The following is a 21,696-nucleotide window of genomic DNA, read 5'->3' on the forward strand; positions in this document are numbered from 1 at the left end:
AGCTCACTAATGTTCAGAGTCCTTAAGAGTCTGCCCAACATGGTGGATGTTCTAATAAATGTCTTTGGCTGAAAAAAAGAAGTATATCTGAGATTATGATGTTAGATTCCAAATATTGTGGTTCCATTGATTTTGGTGGTACAATTTATATTTGTTACAGTAATATGACATGTGTGTTTGTGATTTCCACTCCTCCTCATAACTTACTTAACATAGCTATAAGAGTTAGCAACAGATGAGATTTTAACTTGCTAACATGGTAGTAGAATACATTTCAGTGATGGCTTTATAAGTTAGAAAAAAGTTCCTTATGTGAATTGGAGAGGGCAATATGATTGGCAATATGATTAAACAAGTTCCTTATATGAATTAGAAAGAGAAATATGATTGGCTAGTAGAAAGCTGGCCTTGTCTCTGAAGATTATAAAAAGGCTGAGTTTCTAGCTCTGAAGGCAAATCCAAGATTGAGTTAGAAGTGGTGAGAAAAGCCAGTCACTGAGCTAGAGTTGCTCTTGAGTGAGAAGACAAAATTCCTGTCTCTTACTCTTCCATTGCCCAAATTGCTTTGAAAAGGATCTCCTTGACCAGTACAAGACACTGTATTCAACAGAGATTAAAAATATATTCCAGTAAGATATGATTACAGAAATGCAGTCAAATCAGGGAGTAAAATCGTTTGTAGAACATGATTTCTGGTACCAGAAAAGAGGGGTTGCTATGAACTTCAGAGAGATTCAGTATTGACAATTGAGATTTGGGCCACACAGAGGACTATAAAAAGTAATAAGAATGTATAAGTCCTAAAGTTCCAGAATTGTGAATCACCTTAGCTCATGTATTCCTTACAGATGTAATCAATGTAGTCTAAGTTTGAGCCCTCTGTTTCCAAAGACACTTTTTGTGGGATTTTGTATCTCAAGTTTATGAGGTGGAAGATGTTGTGTGGCTACTGTTTTTGCTTTTCAATTTAGTAAATGCCTTTATTAAAAGAGAGTTGTGCCTACACACTGCACACCCTGACCTCAGACTGCGGTAGCAGCGACAGGCTTTTGTAGCCCACTCTACGCAAAACCAGCTAAGCCGCCCCTCCTCCTTCCCCACACTTGAGAGGCAGCACAAGGTCCATGCTCTTCTACTCCTTCTTCAAGTCACCTGTGGGAAAAGATGTGGCCATGGAATTCCAGAATGACGAGCATCTATGGGACCCTGAACTATGTGGACTAGTATCTCAACATCAAAATAACTGATATCAGCATTACAGACCCAGAGAAATACCTTCACATGCTCTCTACGAAGAACTGTTTTATTCGAGGCTCTGTAGTGCAGCTGCCAATGGATGAAGTTGACATACAGGTACTACAGGACGCAGCTTGGAAAGTGTCTGTGCAGCAAAAACAGTAACGATTGTCACCACTACGTGTGTGACATTTACCCTCCAACCTCCCCCCCCCCAACTCAGGATTCTTTTTTAAAGTGAAGGGGTTTTCTTGTTTGTTTTTTGGAGGGGCAGGGGAAATAACAGAATGGTTGCTAAAAGTGTGATAGTGCAGGGGAGAAGTTATCCCCTGTAGTGACAGGAAAGATGGATGGGGGGGAGGGGAGGTTGCACAAAGCATTCATCTTTCCTTTTCCCAAACTCCTCGTTTCTTTCTCCTTGCCGGGAAGGTGAAAAGGGGGTGGAAGGTAATGGGACTGTCTCCCCAGGATAGAGTTCTGTCTCAAATTGGGCAGTAAAAAGAAACTGTCCCCCATCAGGAATAAAGTTTGAGCCTTGGAGAGGAGGGAAAGGGAAGATAGTTGTGTCTTCTGACTCACTGTAAATAGGAAATACAGCACTAAGAGACAGGAGTGTAGATCTATAGTATTTTGAGTAGAACTAAAGTGAGCAAGGTATCTCTGGGGACCAGACCTATGAGTGAAATTGTAAAGTAAAGGAGTAGAACAGAAGGAGTGCTACATTAATCTTTAGAAACCTTTTTTTCTTTTTTATTATACTTCCTGTTATCCTTCCATTTTTATCCTTACCAGTCCTCCAGAAAGCTTTGTTAAGGTGGATCTATGGCCAACATATCTTTAAAGTGGTTTTATTGTTCACTTTCTCTTTCTGCTTTAAGAGAAGACATTATGGAAGATGGCATTGTAAAATGGGAAACACCAGGCTCTCCAAAATTCTCCCATAAACACAATAAAATAGGTTAAGTAGTTTGCTAGGGTTTATACAACTAGTATGTGTCTGAGACAAGATTTGAACTCAAGTCTTCAAGACTCTAAAATGAACACTTTATCCATTGCACCACCCACCACTCCCCACTTGCCTTTCCCCTTCTGTCTTCTCCCTGTATCTGTATCTGTCTCTCTGTCTCTGTCTCTCCTCTCTCTCTCTCAATCTCTTTTCTCCTCTCTCTCCTTCTCACTCTATATACATGCAATTTTTACTAATTCATGTACCCATATATAACACTTATATTTAACTGTATTAAATATATGTGTAAAGTGTACATAGTATTATAGGCTTCCTTCCAGACTCAGTTCAGATATCTCTTTTGCAGGAGGCCTTTGCCCACATCCCCAACTACTAATGCTTTTCCTGAGATAACCTCTTATCTAATCTTAATATATTTTATATTTATATGGTTATTTACATGTTTCTTTTTGTTTATAATGAGTTCTTTGAGGATGGTGACTATGTTTTATGCCTTCTGTCATATGCCTAACACAGCACAATGCCTGACTAATGAAGTAAGTGTTTCATAAATACTTATGGTTTAACTTAAGGTGTAGGGTGATGTTAGCAATGAGTGATACAATGTGATCTCAGAATACATGTGGAGAAAGAGAACATTATTATCTTGAAGGGTGTGGAGGAAGAGCTTAGAAAAGGGAATATAGAGGAGAAAGCTCTTGGTTTGAGTCTTGAAGGAGGATAATGATTTGAAACCAAAGAAGTAAAAGGACCTTTTTTAAGACTTGGGAGACAACTTGATTTGGAGGTGATAGATGATGCACTGAGTTGGAGAAAGAGCTAATAACAGTCCATACTTCAGAATATTAACTTATTGCTATTATTAAGCTAAATCTTTATTTATAGTGGTTTCCCTGTCACTCTACTTAAGAGGTGATGGACTTAAAGTGTAGAATAACACATACAAAGCTTATGTGAAAATTTAATTTGCATATTTGTTACAAAGATTTGTTTTATTTTCCTTCTGTAGGATGGGGATGAGAGTAAGAGAAAATAAATGCTCATTGACTGAAAAATGTTTAATTTTAAAAACATCTTATTTAATTCTCTGTTGTAACCTGTCTACCTTACAGAGAAGTAGTTTTAAGTTTCCAATCATAATTCAGGTAGAAGCCCCACCACACACATACTCCTTTCCACATGAGTAGTTCAAAATCAACTGAAATATAACCATAGATGGCATTGTGACATTTTTATCATGACAGTATATCTTTTTATTCTTGAATACACAATTAAACATCATCATCATCATTATCATCATCAGACTTTACAATTACTATCTTATTTTATTCTCATACCAACTCTGTGAGGTAGGTGGTATTATCATCTCAATTTTACAGATGAGGGAACTGAAGTGGGAAGAGGTTAAATTACTTGTCCAAATTCACATAGCTGGTAAGTCTCAAGAGCTGAATTAGGTATTCCTGATCCAGATCTAGTGCTTACCCATTGTACCACCTTGTTGCCATGCGGCTCTAATGTAACTCTTATGTATTTTGTACTTACATATGTACTTATCATCTCTGCCATTAGAATTTAAGCTTCTTAAGGACGGAGACAGTTTCAAATTTGTCTTTATATCCCCAGCTGCCAATAGAGCTCTCATATATAATGACAGAGTCTTTCAAAAGTTAGTCCAGGAAGCAATTATCAATTTCCCAGTTCAATTTTCTTTGGGACATTCTGCCTGAGAGTATTTTTTTTTTCATTTCAGCATAAACATGTTTAAATCTGTAAAACTGCTTTTAGACATACAGAATAGTAATTTCCTCATGTTTTCATATTATTCTTCATTTATCATTCAAGCAAATCAATATGACTTTTTACACATCCCCAATAATTTTAAGGCGTGGTTTTAAAACTGAATATTTAGTTCCCCTTGACACAGAGAAACAGTAAGACTAACTGTTTTTTTTCTTTCATAGCTTATTTCAATTAGACAAATTGGGTAGGTAAAGAAAGAGGAAAATATATCTTGAGAAAGAACAGAAGAATTTACAAGTGAAGAAATACTGGGGGGGAATTACAATTTCCTAATTTCTTAAGGATCACTATTTGCAAAAAAGATTTTCATAGAAACACTGAAGCTAAGTTTTGCTTATGTGAAATTTGTACGTTGGGATGATTTTTCACAGAATTATTTTAGGTTTTGTGAAGTAAACATAAGAACATGAATCATAAGTGATAGAGAAAAAGTAGCCACCATAAAATATAAGTGGCTGATAAGTTAGATATAGTAATCTAAACTGTTTAAAATAAACTTCCATTTGTCCTTATAGATTTTCCTTAAAGAGAGTATATTGATTGGTCACATCAGAAGAGTGGGGATAATATAAATGTTGTAGCTAGACTGTCATTATTCATTTAACAAAATATGCCCACATACAAATTAAGTCACTGCTGACACAAAGGCTTAAAAATCTCCAAATGAATTTCAGAAAAAAAAAATTTTTTTCTGATACAGATGTGCCTTCATTAAATTTACATAACAAAAAACACATTATTGAAATGAATCACCATCTCTTTTGTTTCAAGAATGTTGCTATCTGATTGGAAAAATAAGTTTAAACCCTCATTTCATGACTTTGTCAGGGTGTTTCCAGCTACTTCCCAAGGGACATCACTGTAGAATTTCATTTTAGTTAAAACAAAGCATATGGCATTAGAGAACTTATATGAGGAATGGAGTATTTCATTAAATGTTCCAGACACTGTATTTTAAAAAGTCATTCATCTTTTCAGAATAAAACTTTAAACTCTTTTTAGGAAAAAGTGCATAGTTCCTGAGTCAAGCTCTGAGATGACTTGGTAACTACATTCTAAAATAGAAAGGTAAAGTCACCTGTACCACTGCCACTTTGAATACATTCTTCTCTCTCCCTCTTTATGTGATGGCTAACAATATCACATGACCTTATAACATTACAATGTCTTGGGTTTATCTAGATATACAAGAACAGAACTCTTCAGCAGTTAGGCCATGTCAACAGGCTAACTCAAGAACATAGAAAGCATAGTAAAGATCAAGGCATTAAGACACTTCTACAGTAGTTACTGAATACAGAGAACTATTGTTTGTCACTCAGACAGGACTTTAAGATTATTGATCTTTAAAATGAATACTTTCTTAACTGAGTATGTGTCAGCCTTCAGCCAGACTGAAAAAAAGTGTCAGAATTAGTCAGTCCTAGCTGACAAATGAGCTGTCCCCCCAGTCCCTTCAGATATTTCATTTACTTTCTGAAAAAGAGATAATTTTGATTTGGGGAAGTACTTAACTGGCATATTTCTATCAATAAATGATTTCATAAGTGGAGGAATGGTTAACGTTTTTTTCCTCTTGAGGGGCAACTTTTACTTTTATTGCTTGGAGGCATTGCCTATTCTTTCTAGCAAAGATGACAATATGTCCATTAACTCACCAATTCTTATAGTAACAAGTCAATTGAGACAAGGTCTCATTAGAACAATTCTTCCCTAGTTTTGCTTCCTTCAGATTCTTACTTATGTTTTATTTGGGGCAGATAACATTGGCTTTGTTTTAGCTGGTTGTAATTCCCCATGAATTACTTTCTGAAGAGAATAATTTGTGCATTTCAAATCACCACAAGCAATTGCAATGGCAGCCAGGTACAGTGGATGAAAAAGAAAATAATTAAAATTGAAATTTAATCGAATTCATTTGCAGCAATTTAACTTGCTATTCCAATGAGAAAGCAGCAACTATAAAAGTTTATACACGTGACTATTATCAAACAGATTTAGTTAGGTAATTATAAAACCCCCACCTACAGTGGTAGTAATGGTACCTACATCTGATAGTAGTTTTCAGATGGCAACAATATAGGATCCTTTTCAACTCCTGTGAACATGATTTTCATCAGTCCCCTCTGCATGAGATATACAAATGGAAAGTTTTTGTCTCAAAATGATCCCTGCTGGCATTATAAACAGAAATGAACATATTGGACTTGTTCCTGAGGTGTATGTTAACTACCATTGACTTCATTAACAATTATGACCAGGGAAAGCTGTGAGTATGAGTCAAAAAATACTAAAATGACAGAGTTCATGGTTAAAGCTGCCACTGTCCATGAGTTCTTGATGTTTTATATTTTTACACATAAAGATAAATGTTTAATAATGTGGACATAAGCTTTCATTCTGATATTTTTAAAATTCTTTAATTTCCTAATGGACAGATCTTACCATGTCCTTTCTCTAAGCAAAAATGTCTAATAATTCACATTGCCTCCTCATTCATTCATTCATTCATTCATTCATTCATCAAGAATTTATCAAATACCTTCTGTTTCCAGAGCTTTGGCTTGATGCTGGGGCCATTACAAAGCTTAGGTAAGTCTCATTCACTTACCTTATAGAGCTTAATGACTCAGAATAGGATGTCATAAACAGCATTAATGATAATATTTCACATTAAGAGAATAGGGGAAGGCACTTAAAAAAAGTGTTCTATGAGGGCTAAAGGAGAATGTTGTTACGTTTTGGGAGAATGAGGCTAATGAGGTTTGCTCTAGACATTAAAATATACATAAGAATTTAACAGGCAAGGTGAATGTGGAATGAGGAGTGGGGCATTCCCAATATAGAGACAGCATGATAAATAACATAGAGGAGGTAGTGGGCATGTAATTTTTTTAGGGGGGGCAAAGAATAGAAAAGTTTGGCTTAAGCATGGGCTACATTCATAGGGGCATATCAAGGTGCAGTATGAAATCAGATTATGGAGGTCCTTTAAAAATGTACATAATTTATAGCCTCTAATATGAGGTCTTCATATTCTTTGCCTAACCTATTTTTTTCAAGTTTATCTCATACTACTTTACATTTTCTCTGGTACCACCAAACTGGAAACTCCATAATCCTCCAGCCTTCCGCTCTGCATTTTCTTGCCTCTTTGCCTTCATTCATATAACAAAACAAAACAAAACCAAAAAAACCCCCCTTATACCTGCTCCCCAAAGCTTCACTAGTCCTCAAGTACTAAATTATGCCACCCTGAAGAAAAATGGCCCTACATCCTTCAGGAAAATTGGTCCAATCACTATAGCAGAAAGTTGTCTGCTTCACATATGGATGTCTCATGCTATCTTATTCATAATTTTTTTTTTTTACAAAACTTTAGGTTTGCATTAGATTTTCTTGTTTTTACTACCCTTTCCCATTTTCTACTCTTGGTTTCTTGAGGAGAGGGACCACATCTTATTCATTTTTATGTCTTCCACATCTCTCAGCTCAGGGTTTTGCCTGTATGCCAATCATTCATCTGAAATCATGCAACCTGTGACTCTGAACTTTGGGCCTTAATCTAGTGGACTTGCTTCTAGTCCACAAATATCTTTAACTCTAAATCTACTTCCTTATCCCAGAATTCAATGACCCAGCTCCAGGATCCAGCTTGAGGATTAATAATACCACACACAAGGGAAAGATGAGAGGGAAAAGACTTTTTTGTGGCACAATGAATTACTTTCCAATGTATAAAAATAAAACTAGGACTCTAGGATCTGCATTATACTTTAGTTTAGTAAGCCCATCTGCTTTTACCTTTGCTTATAGAGGAAAAAACAATGGAGGTTTGCCAATTTATGTGTCATGCAATAAAATTAGAAATTCACTGAGAACCCCTTTGGAATATTTGATAGTAAAGTAAATGACTGTGGCAGTTGCAGAGCTATCCATGTCACATTTCCCCAGAATGTTTCACAAATTGGAAACTGGAACCTCACAAATTTAACTTTTACGGAACAATCCTTTTTATTGATGCAGATGATGACTTCTTTAAGATTGTTAAAGATAAATAATTGACTTGTGAATTCAGTAATTGTAAACCAATTTTTTAAACTTGGTAAATGGATAATGATTAAATGAGTATGATAATCAATTTCCAAAGGATGGAACTCTAGAAAGACAAGATATTATCCTTAGTAATCAAAAAAAAAAGCATAGTAATATGGTAAACATTCAAGGACAGAAAAAAATATCTAGGTAATGGCAAGATGTTATAATGATGAGCTAATATGTAATTGACATGACACACCCTCTTCACTTTCCCTTTGTCTTAATAAAATGCTGAATTCCACACTAGCAACATTATATTAACATGCTTGGACATAAGAGATTTTTAATAACCACAACCATTCTTTATGAAGCCCATCATTGAAATGATGTCCACTAATCATGGACAAATTAATAAATTGTACCACTAAATGTGAACACATAAATTGTGTGGCCAGGCTCAACAGTCACTATTTGGGTGTACTTATTGCCCCTAAGCAGATCTGAAGCCAACAATCTAATTAACAAGCCATTATATTAAGTATAACCTTGTCAATGGAGATATGTGATGATGTTTTACCTTTGGCCTTTGGCTAGTTGATGGGCTTTAGGTTCGAACATATGCATTAATATCTCAATGTCTCACATATGAATAGTCAAATTCTCTCCTTCTTAATCTTTAATGGGGAAAAGTGGCCATGTTCATGATCCTCACAAAGGAGTAAGGATCTCTTAGAAGCATTAATGATGTAGAATGTTAAGAGAAGAAGAAAGATAAGAGGAAGAAGAGGAAAAATAACAAGAAGAAGAAAAACAACAAGAAGAAGAAGAACAAGAACAGAAGGAAGAGGAACGATGAATGATTATTGGCCAGCAAATGAAAGTAATGGTGTGTATTTGAGGTTGTACCTGAAATATTCTACTTTTGCTTTGTTGAGTGCAGTGGACTATGTGATCATGGAACATTGTTAGATGATATTCTAGACTTTTCTCATAGGAGAAATAAGTTAAAAGGGGATTTGAAAAGATGAGAAGCTAGTTTTCAAGTATGTAAGCCAGGTTGAACTTCAGAAGGTAAAATGAAATATTGTCAATCATATAATGGAATTAGAATGTGTAGATATGTGAAATAAATTGTAAAAGCCAGGACATTATCCTGTTAACTTTATTGGCTTAACTGTCATTTGTGAAGAGACAGCAACTAATGCTTTTGATGATAATTCAGAACCAAAGAAATTCTTGATTCCAGTCTCTTATGCCAGATTGACTGACTTGCTTGTTTGATGAATTTGAATTAAATTATTCCCATCATCCTAGTTCACTTTGGGTTATACAGATCTGGCCAAATGAACAGAAACCATGGTACAAAATGGAAATAAAAAGGCAATAGTTAGTGTTTGCAAACATTCATGGCTGGTACTTTAAGCCCCTACTACATATGACACTATTCCTTCTCCGCACTCCCTTCTCATGATCCACTCTGTAGAAGAAAAGTCTAATATAGCTTTGTATAATTTTCACATGTATCCGAAAAAAAAAATTTCATGTGTGATGATTTTCCAAACTATAATTTAAATTATACAGCAGTATAAATTACTCAGTAAGAAAACAGACATGTTTTGTAAAGTAGCAGTAATGTCAGGATTAGATCGGTATAAAACATATTCAGCAAATAAAATTTTAAAAAGACATCTGTTATATAAACAGAGTTGAAGTCCTTATTTATAACTTTGTAGCCATTGCATAGCTTTTGCTGATTATGAAGCAGATTTTGAAAATCATGTGTAATGTACAGGATGACCATTCCTCTGAATACAAACTTCATTTACTGCTTTAAAATGTTGAGAGGCTGTGTTATTAATCCCTTTCATTAATTTTCAGTACTCATATAAAAAAAAACTCCTGGTAAAATAAATTGATTTAAGTTACTATCATCTGAGTCAGCCATAAGGAAAGTGATAAAGGTAGAAGAGTTTACCTTAGAGTCTCTATTACCATTATAAACGTCTCTCTCAAGTATCTCTCTACACATCACTTGTTCTTAGCTAGGTGTCAGTTAATCCACATGAGATATTATTGTTCAGCTCTTAGCTAATATTAAGAATCAAACTTATTTTTATCTTAGTAGGCTCTTGGAAACTGAAAAGGAGTCAAAGTTCAAATCAATATGTGATAAGATATTAGTCACTGTGACCCCGTAATATGCAGCAGTCACTATGTCAAGGGCACCTTAAGCTATCTAGACACCAGCAAAAAGGAATTGGAAGCAATAAATAAAATTTTTTTTTAATATAATGGTCAGGAAATTTTGGTCTTAGTTATACCTTATCATTATGTAACAAATCTTGACTGGAACTTAGCTGAGCAAACCAATGCTAATTGGGAATTGATCATGTTTAAGCAGATAGGAAGATCCTGAAAAAAGAAAAGATATAGGAGAAACGGCTGAACAGGCTGAATTTAAAGCTTTACTTCATGAAGCTTTGTGTATCTAGAAGCCAAGAGATCATGGTGGACAGGAAATTTGCGAGCACAATTAGAAAGGGACATGAAAAAAAAAAGCAAACTATAGTTCCCCTTGAAATTTAGCACATTTGAAAGAATTGGTACTTTGAATCTTAGAATGGTGTTATGATTGTCTTTCTGCTTCAAGCATTTTCAAACTATGTGTCTATTAACTTCAGACATGAATCTATGCTGTGGAGATGATGAAGAGTTTCAAGGCAGGAAGGAGGAAATAGCTAATGAAGGAAGTCAGGGAGCAAGGGAGTGAGAATTAAAACTGGCAAGTATAAAATCATGACAAAAATAAGAAAAGAAGGGTGAACAACTAAATTGGAGAAAATATACTACAGGAGAATTATAGTTCTCCCAATAGAAGATAAAAATTGGACTTTTAGCAGAAGAAGCAACATCAGTATCAAATAGAAAAATAAAGATAATGCACAGGTGTAAAGAAACATTATTAGTCCCAGCAGAAAGAGGGGTTTTATGGTACTTGTTGGGCCCTTTTGGGTGTGTGGTAAAAGTATAACCATAGAAATCAGTATTAGAGGGCCAGAATTGTGTAAAACAAGTAAAGAATGGATAGGCTCTTGCTTGGGACATATATTACAATATGAACAGTTGAAAGACCGTAAACAACTGCAAAGGACAAAAAAATCTTTAAAAGGCAAACAGAAATAGAGTGGTGGATTAGTGGAACAAATGAGATGCACAATACACAGTGGTAAATGACCATAGTAATCTAATGTTTGATACACCTAAAGTTTCTGGGATAAGAACTCACCATTTAACAAAAACTGCTGGGAAAACAGGAAAATAGTGTGGTAGAAACTAGGTTTAGACCAACATATTTTTTCTTTTTTTTATATATTAATGTATTTATTTTCAGTATTCAACATTCACTTCCACAAGATTTTGAGTTCCAATTTTTCTCACCATCTCTCTCCACCCCCACCCCAAGATGGCATGCATTCTGAATACCCCTTCCCCTAATCTGCCCTCTCTTTTAACACCCCACCTTCTCTTATCCCTTTCCCCTTTTATTTTCCTGTAGGGCAGGATAGATTTCTATACCCCATTGCCTATATATCTTATTTCCTAGTTTCAGGTAAAAAACAAGTTTTAACATTCATTTTTAAAACTTTGATTTCCAAATTCTCTCTCTTTCTTCCTCCTCACCCACCCTCATTGAGAAGGCAAGCAATTCAGTATAGGTTATATATGTGTAGTCATGCAAAACACTTCCATAATAGTCATGTTGTGAAAGACTATGTCTGCCTCCATCCTGTTTATTCTATTCTCTCCTTTGACCCTGTCCCTCCTCAAAAGCGTTTGCTTCTGATTACCTCCTCCTGCAATATGCCCTCCCTTCTATCATACCCCTGTTCTCTTATCCCCTTTCCCCCTATTTTCCTACAGGATAAGATAGATTTCCATACACAACTGAGTGTGTATGTTATTCCCTCCTTAAGCCAAGTCTGAAGAGAATAAAATTCACTCATTCCCTCTCACTTCCTCCCTCTTCCCCTCTACTGTAAAAGCTTTTTCTTGACACTTTTATGTGAGATAATTTACCCCATTCTACCTTTCCCTTTCTCCTTCTCTTACTACAATCCTCTTTTACCCCTTAATTTTATTTTTAGATATCATCTATTCATATTCAATTTACCCTGTGCCTATATATATATATATATATATAAATATATATATTTCCTCTAACTACCCTAGTACTGAGAAAGGCCTCATGAGTTACAAATATCACCTTTCCATGTGGGAATGTAAACAATTCAACTTTAATAAATCCCTTATCATTTCTCTTTCCTGTTTAACTCTTCCTGTTTCTCTTGAGTCCTGTATTTTAAAGTCAAATTTTCTATTCAGCTCTGGTCCTTTCATCAAGAATGCTTGAAGTCCTCTATTATATTGAATGTCCATTTTTTCCCCGAAGGACTATACTCAGTTTTGCTGAGTAGTTGATTCTTGGTTAATAATCCCAGCTCCTTTGACCTCTGGAATATCATATTCCAAACCCTCTGATCCCTTAATGTAGAAGATGCTAAATCTTATGTTATCCTGATTATGTTTCCACAATACTTGAATTGTTTGCTTCTGGCTGCTTGCACTATTTTCTCCTTGACCTGTGAACTCTAGAATTTTGCTATGATATTCCTAGGAGTTTTCCTTTTAGGATCTCTTTTAGGAGGTGATCAGTAGATTCTTTCAACTTCTTTTTACCCTCTCATTCTAGAATATCAGGGCAGTTTTCCTTGATAATTAATTAAAAGATGATTTCTATGCTTTTTTTTTTATCATGACTTTCAGTAGTCCAATAATTTGTAAATTATCTCTCCTGGATCTATTTTCCATATCAATTTTCTTTCCAGTGAGATTTTTCACATTGTTTTCCATTTTTTTCATTCTTTTGGTTTTGTTTTGTAATTTCTTGATTCCTCATGCAGTCATTAGCTTCCATTTGCTACATTCTAATGTTTAAGGAATCATTTTCTTCAATGAGCTTTTGAACCTCCTTTTCCATTTGGCCAATTCTGATTTTTAAGGCATTCTTCTTCTCATTGGCTTTTTGCTCTTTTGCTGTTTAGGTTAGTCTATTTTTTAAGGTGTTATTTTCTTTAGCATTTTTTGGGTCTCCTTTAGCAAGCTGTTGACTTGTTTTTCATGTTGCATCCCTCTCATTTCTCTTCCCAATTTTTGCTCTACTTCTGTTACTTGATTTTCCAAATCATTTTTTAGCTCTTTCATGGCCTGAGAATGATTCATGTTTTTCTTTGAGGCTTTGGATGTAGGAACTTTGACTTTGTTGTCTTCTCCTGGTTGTATGTTTTGATCTTCTTTGTCACCAAAATGAGATTCTATGGTGTGAGGGTTTTTTTTGGTTTTGTTTTGGTTTTTTGCAGTTTGCTCATGTTCCCAGCCAATTGCTTGACTTTTAAATCTTTGTTAAGGTAGGGTTCTGCTTCCAGTGTGAAGGGTGTACAGTGCCAAGTTTCAGGGGTTTTGAGAGATACCTGAATTTTCAGAGGGACCTATAAATGTTCAGTTCTTCCAAGGTGGTATGATCAGAGGAGAGGTGTTTACTCCTTTCCTGGTCTGTGCTCTCATCTATGAGTGACCACAAGCATTCTTTTCTGCTTTGGAACTGAGAAGGATTTTATCTGTACCACTGCCACAAGCTCTGCCACACTAATGTATTTCCTCACCCCTGGACCACCACCCAGGACTGCAATACAGATCTAAGCATGGGCAAAGCAAAAGAATCCTGCCTTATCACCAGTAAAGAGATCCCTGCAATCCCCCTATGATCAGCCAGTCAATAGCCCCACCTTCTGTGGGCTGAGAGCTCTGGAAAGCAGGTGCTGTTGCTGTGGCCTCCACCCCAAGGCTGCATTAGTGCCAGGGCTGGACCACTCTCCTTTGCCACCCAGGTTTGACATAACTTTTCCACTGACCTGCTAAGTTGCCTTTGGTATTTGTGGATTGAGAAGTCTGGAGACTGCCACAGCTACCCACTATTCAGTCCCCTGAGACCTGTTTCAAGTTTGCTGGGGCTGGGGCCCTGTTTTTGCCTGCATAGCCCAAGCTGAACTGTGCTCCTGTCCCTGCCCAACAACAGAACTTGCCCATTAACCATGCAGGTTGTCTTGAGCTGAAAATTTGTTTCACTCTGTCTTTTTGTGGGTTCTGCTGCTCTAGAATTTGGTTAGATTCATATTTTTACAGGTATTTAGAGGGGTTTGGGGAAGAGTTCAAGCAAGTCACTGTTTTTACTCCACCATCTTGGCTCCACCCATATAGACCAACATCTTACACCATATTTCAAGACAAGATCAAAATGAATGCATAATTTAGACATGAATGGTGATATCACAAACAAATTAGGAGAGCAAGGAATAATTTACCTGTCAGACCTATGGAGAAAGAAATAATTTTTGACCAAACAAGAGAGAGAGAGAGAAAGAGAAAAATTATTACATATAAAATGGATAATTTTGATTATATTAAATTAAAAATATTTTGCACAAACAACACCAAGATAAGAAGGAAAGCAGAAAGCTGGGGAGGGGGGGAATACAGCAAGTGTCTCTGGTAAGGACCCTATTTCTCAAAAATACATCAAACTAAGTCAAATTTATAAGAATACAAGTCATTCCCCAATTGATAAATGGTCAAAAGATATGAATAGGCAGTTTCTAGATGAAGAAATCAAAGCTATCTATAGGCATATAAAAAAAAATCTCTAAAGCACTATTGATTAGTGAAATTAAAATCAAAACAACTCTGAGGTACCACCTCACACCTATTAGATTGGCTTACAGGACAAAATAGGAAAATGATAAATGTTGGAGAAGATGTGGGAAAATTGAAACACTAATGCATTGTTGGTGGAGTTGTGATCTAACCATTCTGGAGAGCAATTTGTAACTATACTCAAAGGCCAATCAAACTATGCATACTCTGTTTCCTACATGTTTCCTCTGTATTAGTTCTTCCTTTTGTACCATTTTTTTTGAGACAATTGCTCCATCTTACCTTTGCCTATCCAATTTTATTTTGTTTTTAGAACCACCCCATCCTACACAACTCTGACACAACCTTCCTTTCAAATTACCTTAGTAATGATAACAGTTTTAAAAATACTGATAACATTTTCATATATCATAAGTAAATAGCTTAACCTTTATCAATGCCTGATGATTAGTCTTTAGTTATTCTCTTTATTTCTTCTGGATCTTTTGTATCAATTTTTCCATTAAGTTCTAGTCTTTTTTGTTACGAATATATGAAAGTCTTTCAGTTCATCAAATATCCTATTTTTTTTCTATTCAGGATTATATTCAACTTTTCTGGGTAAGTTGTTTTTGGATGCAAACTCAGCTTCTTTGCTGTTTGAAATATAATATTCTAAGACCAATGGTCTTTTAGCTTAGAACCTGTTAGGTCTTGTGAAATCCTAATTGTTTTTTCCACAGTATTTAAACTGGTCTTTTTTTCTTGTTGCTTGCAATATTTTCTCTTTAACCTGGGGATTTTGAAACTTGGCTATGAAATTCCTATATGTTTTCTTCCTAGGATATCTTTCAGGTAATGATTGGTGGATTCTTTCTATTTCTACCTTACCTTCTTGTTCTAGAACTTCAGGCAATTTTCCTTAATACTGTCTTGTAATATTACATCCAGATAATTTTTTTTTTGTCATAACTTTCAGGTAGTCTGACAATTCTTGTGTTGTCTATCTTCCATTCTCTAGATCAATTTGTTTTCTAATAAGATGTTTCAAATTCTCTTCTATTTTTTCTAGTTTTATCATATCTTGGCTTCTTTTAACATCAGTTGATTCCACTTGCCCAATTCTAGCTTTCAAGGATTTATTTAATAATACTTTCCCTGGAAAGTCTAAATCAAGGGCACTATATTCAATTTAATTTACAAAATTTTAAGAGGGATATTGACAAGCTAGATTATGTCCAGATTAAGGTAAAGATGGTGAGCATAAATTTACAAGATTATTGAAAAGTTGACTGAGGCTTCCAGGGTGGGGTGCTGGTAGCAGGTCTAATTCTTGCTAAAATTGATTGTTAAATATCCAGTTTTTCACAGCTTGGAAATGAGCAAACACTACATATGAGGGATTAATTTATTCTTTTGTAAATCACCTGTATTTAAGAATGTGATGATGGAGAAAATGTAATAACATAGATTAAATTTGAAAATGTTGGGGGGGGGGAGATGGTGGGCATAATAAAACCAAGACACATGAGCAAATATATTGGATGTTTTAGGCTGGAGGAGAGAAAATGTGAAAATTGCCTTCAACTATTTGAAAGATTGGGTTCTTTTTATTTAGCCCTGGAACATCACACTCACTGGGAAAAGTGATAAGTTGGATGATTTTAAAGCAACACGAAGCAAAAACAAACAAACAAATAAATAACAACAACTCTATAACTCCCCAATAACTGGGAAGTCTAAAAATAGAATAAGTTGCTATTTTATTTAGGAAGTTCTATGTACTCTATTGGAAATTTGTTCAAGGAGAATGTGCTTGGGAAACTACAAATGGTTTAAAGGTGATTTCTCCTTGAGATTAGAAACTGGATTACATTATCACTAAAGCCTCATCAATTCAAAAATGGAAAGGAAAAATTTCGTATTAGAAAGAATCTTGAATCTAGAGCCAGGAGTCATAAACATGAATTCCTGAGTGACTTTTAGATCTAAAATCTCTTCTCACATTCTGTGATTATGGTATATCTGAAAGCTACCATTCTTCTGGTTGGGAATAAGGCCACTGGAACATTACCTTGGAGTAGACAATTTAAATGATTCCTGCAACACTGTGTCTGGGAATACTTACATTCTTGACTCTGACACCTTATCTGTGGCCTTGTCATAGAGCTTATTCCAACCCTCTTTAGCAACCTAGAAACCTTGTGATACTCTGGGCCACCATTGCCTCTTGACATCACCCCCATTTTCAAAAATGTTTAGTTATTGTTGTGTTGCCATCTTATATGGTTTTAATGCAAACTTCATTCATAAAAACAATCTTTTTGTCCTCTTTAACAAATCATGATTTCATATAAATAACAAGCCATGGATATAGACATTTGTTCAAATATGTTGCTGCTTTCTTATGATATTCATAGGGGCACAGTCACACCTGGAACAAAGGGTAGAGACAGGAATTCTCCCTCCGTGTCTGCCAGTTGTGCTGCAATCTAAGGAGACTGCTTATATATCCTGAAAGGAGAAGCACACTCCTCTAATTGACAATAACAATGAAATGTCCTACTACTTGTAAACTGTCTTGCAGAATAGAGAATTTGGGAAGAAATCATAAACTTTTTTCTAGAGGTTAACCCATTTCTCAGCCAGATGTGGGACAAAAATTTTTGCAACCAAGTGACAACTTGTTATTGTTTTATTTGTATTAATTTGTTCTATACTGAGCTGAAATATTCACAGGCACTAAAAGACACACGTGGCACCACATGTGCAATGCTAAGCTGCTGAATGCTCCTAGAAAGGAGAATGTTTAGCTAGGAAACATTTTGCAGTATTGGTCCTATAATCTACATCTGGAAGAGGGTTAGTTGAGGGGAAAGCTGCCTCAGTGAAATACTGCTTCACTTCAAGATTCGTATCAGCTATTATCCTATAGTTTATGAGTTTCAAAAGCTCTTCATTTCAAAATGTAATGTAGTAGGCTTGGTGATTAATTTGGTTGAATAGTGCAAATCCTAAGAACACTTTCATAGCCCAAAAACTAATTCAGAAGTTTAATTTCACATGTGAATCTTTCTTCTTTTTCTTTCTTTTTAAATTTTCAATTCATTCGCTGTTCAAGGGATCAAGGGAGAGAAACCCTATGTAAAATTTAACAAAGTGCTAATAATATAAACTTCATGAAAAATGGACCAAAAGCACTTAGAAGAGCTCTTTGAATTCTGGGAAGCTACAATTCATTCCAAATTCTGGGTAATACAAAGGCATTTGCATATGAAAAGTCTTTGTAATATTTGCTTCCATTCTTGTTAGCCTTGGATGCATTGACTTTGATTTTGCAAACTGTAAAAAGGAACAACAACAAATTTTATTTTCTCCAGATGTGTGGAAATGCTTAGCCTACAATATCTATTTTTCCACACCAGCTGCTGAGGGATATTCCATGGTTGGTTTGTTTCCATTTTACCAAGATGTTGTTTTGCGTACAGCTTGACTCTGCTTAGGCAGTGTTTTGGGGGTCAGGATAAGGTTTGTGGAGTTAAACAATCTAGCAAGCCAAAGGAGGAAAATTAAGGATGAGCCAAGACTTTAACATATTTCAGAAACTGTTACATTTTCAATTTTTAAAAAACATACTCATAGAAGAGTAATTTGAAAATATAAATAAAAAGAATTTGTGCCTAGAAAAATCACAGAATTGCAAATTTAATTGATTCTGTACATGCTGTCCTTGGTTACAAAGTTTGTCAAGCTTCTTAGTTGCATTAAGTCTTCTTTGGGGTGATTTTAATTATTTTTGTTTTATTGAGGCAGATGTTTATCTGAAGGAGAGATATAAAGAGACCTTGCACAGAAGCCAGAAGTGAGTTCCATCCTCTCAAAATTCACTAAAGATCTGAATGCAGCTTGAACAGGAAATGAAAGCCTGAGCCCACGAATAATGACAGAAACTTACCTTCCTTGTCAAAGCCTAAAAGAGCCAACATTTTCTGAAGTTACAGCATAACTAATCTTCCATGCTCATTAAATCAGATGATGTTCTTATTCACACTCCATGACTTCTACATTTTTCTCAATTATGCAACAAATGTAGTGTTTGTGTAGGGCATGGAAGGATAAACTCCTGTATTTGGTCCTCGTCCAGATGACAACAGATGGACCACTCGTACTATTTTGTCAAAGAACCTCCTGTGTTCTGACAGTTCTTTCTTCTATAATATTTAGTGAATTTGAGCTTTATTGGGCAAATTTTATTCTACTAAGCCCACTGTGACTCCAAGAAATGTTTGTTTACTTTCTATGAAGCTATGAGTGGTTCAGATCATGAAATCTGCATCTAGATATTGTTAAGCCATATAATTAGTACACTTCTTGGTTATTTTGTACCATTGAAAATACATCTGAGCATCATAAATGAAGAGACAGAAAACTGCTTAAGTCATATGGGTATGCTCATGAATTCATGAATTCACACACACATAATCTTACTTCCCATGACCACTCACCCCCCGATATTTTTACTGTGAAATAAGAAATAATTTATGTAAACAATCAGGTCATATTTTCTTACCACATTTAGCAACCTTCATTAATCTTTGAGATTCTCAGCTGGATTTACTGAAGAACATTGACAAAGTTAACAAGTGGCAAAGTTAATTGGAATCTAAATCTCCTAGCATTTCTCCTTTCCATCAGCATTTCCTTGAATGCCCTTTATGCAGTTGCAGCAAGGTTATGTGACTTCTTAGAGAAGCCTATATTAACATCATGTTGATTATTTTATGGCAGTAAAAAAATGTGAATGTATTAGAGGAGGAAGGAATTGTGAGTGGATGAGAAGAGGGAAATTTTCTAAATTTCATTCTCAAAGTGTAACAAATAGAAGATGAATTAAAATTCAGCTAAACATGATGCAGAATGTTTAATACCAAATATTTTCCAGTGCTATATGGCTATAATAAAAATATCTATAACATATAGGAATTTAATGTTTCCAAATTCTTTACACACACATACACACCCACACACACACACTCACATGCACATACACACATGCACACAAACGTAAAATCTCATTTTATTGTAGCAACAACTTTGTGAAGTGAGAGCCCAGGGTCACACAGTAAGGGCCTCAGGCTGGAATCAAATTCAGGTCTTCCTAAGTCTATGTCCAAGGCTCTATCAACTGTAATATCTCAGTTTTCAAAGAACTGAAATTGACGGCCAAAGGGCAATAGAGATGCACAGTAGGTAAGAATAAACTACAAAACTTTCTAAAAGCATTTGTAAAGGAGGTCATCAAAGAAATATATGAATACAAAAGATGGTGGCCTTTCCATGTGGTAAGAACAAAGAATAGACAAACTGTTTCCTCCTTTGTTAGCCATGGTGTAAAAGCAAACAAACAAACAAAACACTGACTCTATCAGTATATTACTTTGACTCTTTGCATTCAACTTGTAGACATATGGACAAGAGGATCCCAGAATAGGCAGGCCTGGATAGATCATAGGATAATAGATTTAGACCTAAAAGGGACCTTCCAGTCCCTCTAGTACAACCTCATGATCTTATAGATAAGTAAACTAAGGCCCAGAACAATTAAAGAGCCACATCGCTCCCCAAGTCAATCAATTCTATTGACTCTCTAGTGTGTCTAGCTTTAATTATACATTCTTCTGTTTAGCTTTTACTTTATTTTAATTAATTTGTTTTGAATTATCAACAATCACTTCCATAAGCTTTGAGTTTTAAATTTTCTCCCCATCCCTCTCCACCTCCCTCCCCAAGAAGGCGAGCAATCTGATATACGATCTATATCTATATCTATATCTGTATGCACATGAATGTATATGTATATGTATGTATGTGAATGCATATGTATATGTATGTATATATGTATATATAAAAATATTTGCTATTAAACATATTTTCACATTAGTGATGTTGTAAGAATTAGAATGAATAGGAGGAACCAACAGAAATAATAAACAAAACACAACAGAAGAAAAAAAATAGCAAATAGAATGCTTCGATTTGCATTCAAACTCTATAGTTCTTTCTCTGGATGTGGATAGCATTTTCCATCATGAGGCCTTTGGATATGTCTTAGATCATTGTATTGCTGAGGAGGATTAAGTTTATCAATATTAGTTATCACACAACATGGCTGTTATTGTGTACAACATTCTCCTGGTTCTGCTTATTTCACTCAGCATCAAACCATATCTTTCCAGGTCTTGCTGAAGTCAGCCTGTCCATCATTTCTTATAGCACAATAGTATTCCATTACATTCATATACCACAACTTGTTCAGCCATTCCCCAATTGATGGACATCCACTCAATTTCCAATTCTTTGCACCACAAAAAGAGCTGCTATGAATATTTTTGTACATGTGGGTCCTTTTCCCATTTGTATGTTCTCTCTGGGGTACATCCCTAAAAGTGCTATTGCTGAGTCAAAGTGTATGCACATTTTTATAGCCCTTTGGGCATAGTTCCAAATTGCTCTCCAAAATGGTTGGATCATTTCACATTCTGTTTAGCTTTTACAAGCATTCCTTTATAGCCTGGCCCCAACCTTTTCTTGCTGCTTCATTTGACATTATTCTTTCTTCCCCATTCTATGATCTGGACAAACTTTTCTCTTGTTCCTCACTCATCATGCTCCATCTCCTGTCTCTGCACTTTTGCACTGGATGTCATTTTGGGGAAGGACTCCCTCCTTACCTCATCCTCTTAAAATATTTCTATTCCTTCAAGGCATAGTTCAAGCACCACCTTCCACGTGAAGTCTTTCTTAATTCTCCCACCCTCATCCAACTGCTAGTGTTTTTCCTCCTAAACTACCATGGTATTTAGCTACTTTATATTTATTGTCTTCTTATTTTTCTTTGTATATTC

General features: G+C 35.3%; 1 pseudogene; it reads left to right on the top strand.

Annotated features, from left to right (window-relative positions):
- Window positions 1–1,124: 1,124 nt before the first annotated feature.
- LOC110213242 (U6 snRNA-associated Sm-like protein LSm2 pseudogene) lies at window positions 1,125–1,401 on the top strand (annotated as a pseudogene).
- Window positions 1,402–21,696: the final 20,295 nt, after the last annotated feature.

The sequence above is a fragment of the Phascolarctos cinereus genome, unplaced genomic scaffold (genome assembly GCF_003287225.1).
Source record: "Phascolarctos cinereus isolate Bilbo 61053 unplaced genomic scaffold, phaCin_HiC Scaffold_726;HRSCAF=1367, whole genome shotgun sequence".
In the NCBI taxonomy this organism is placed as follows: Eukaryota; Metazoa; Chordata; class Mammalia; order Diprotodontia; family Phascolarctidae; genus Phascolarctos; species Phascolarctos cinereus.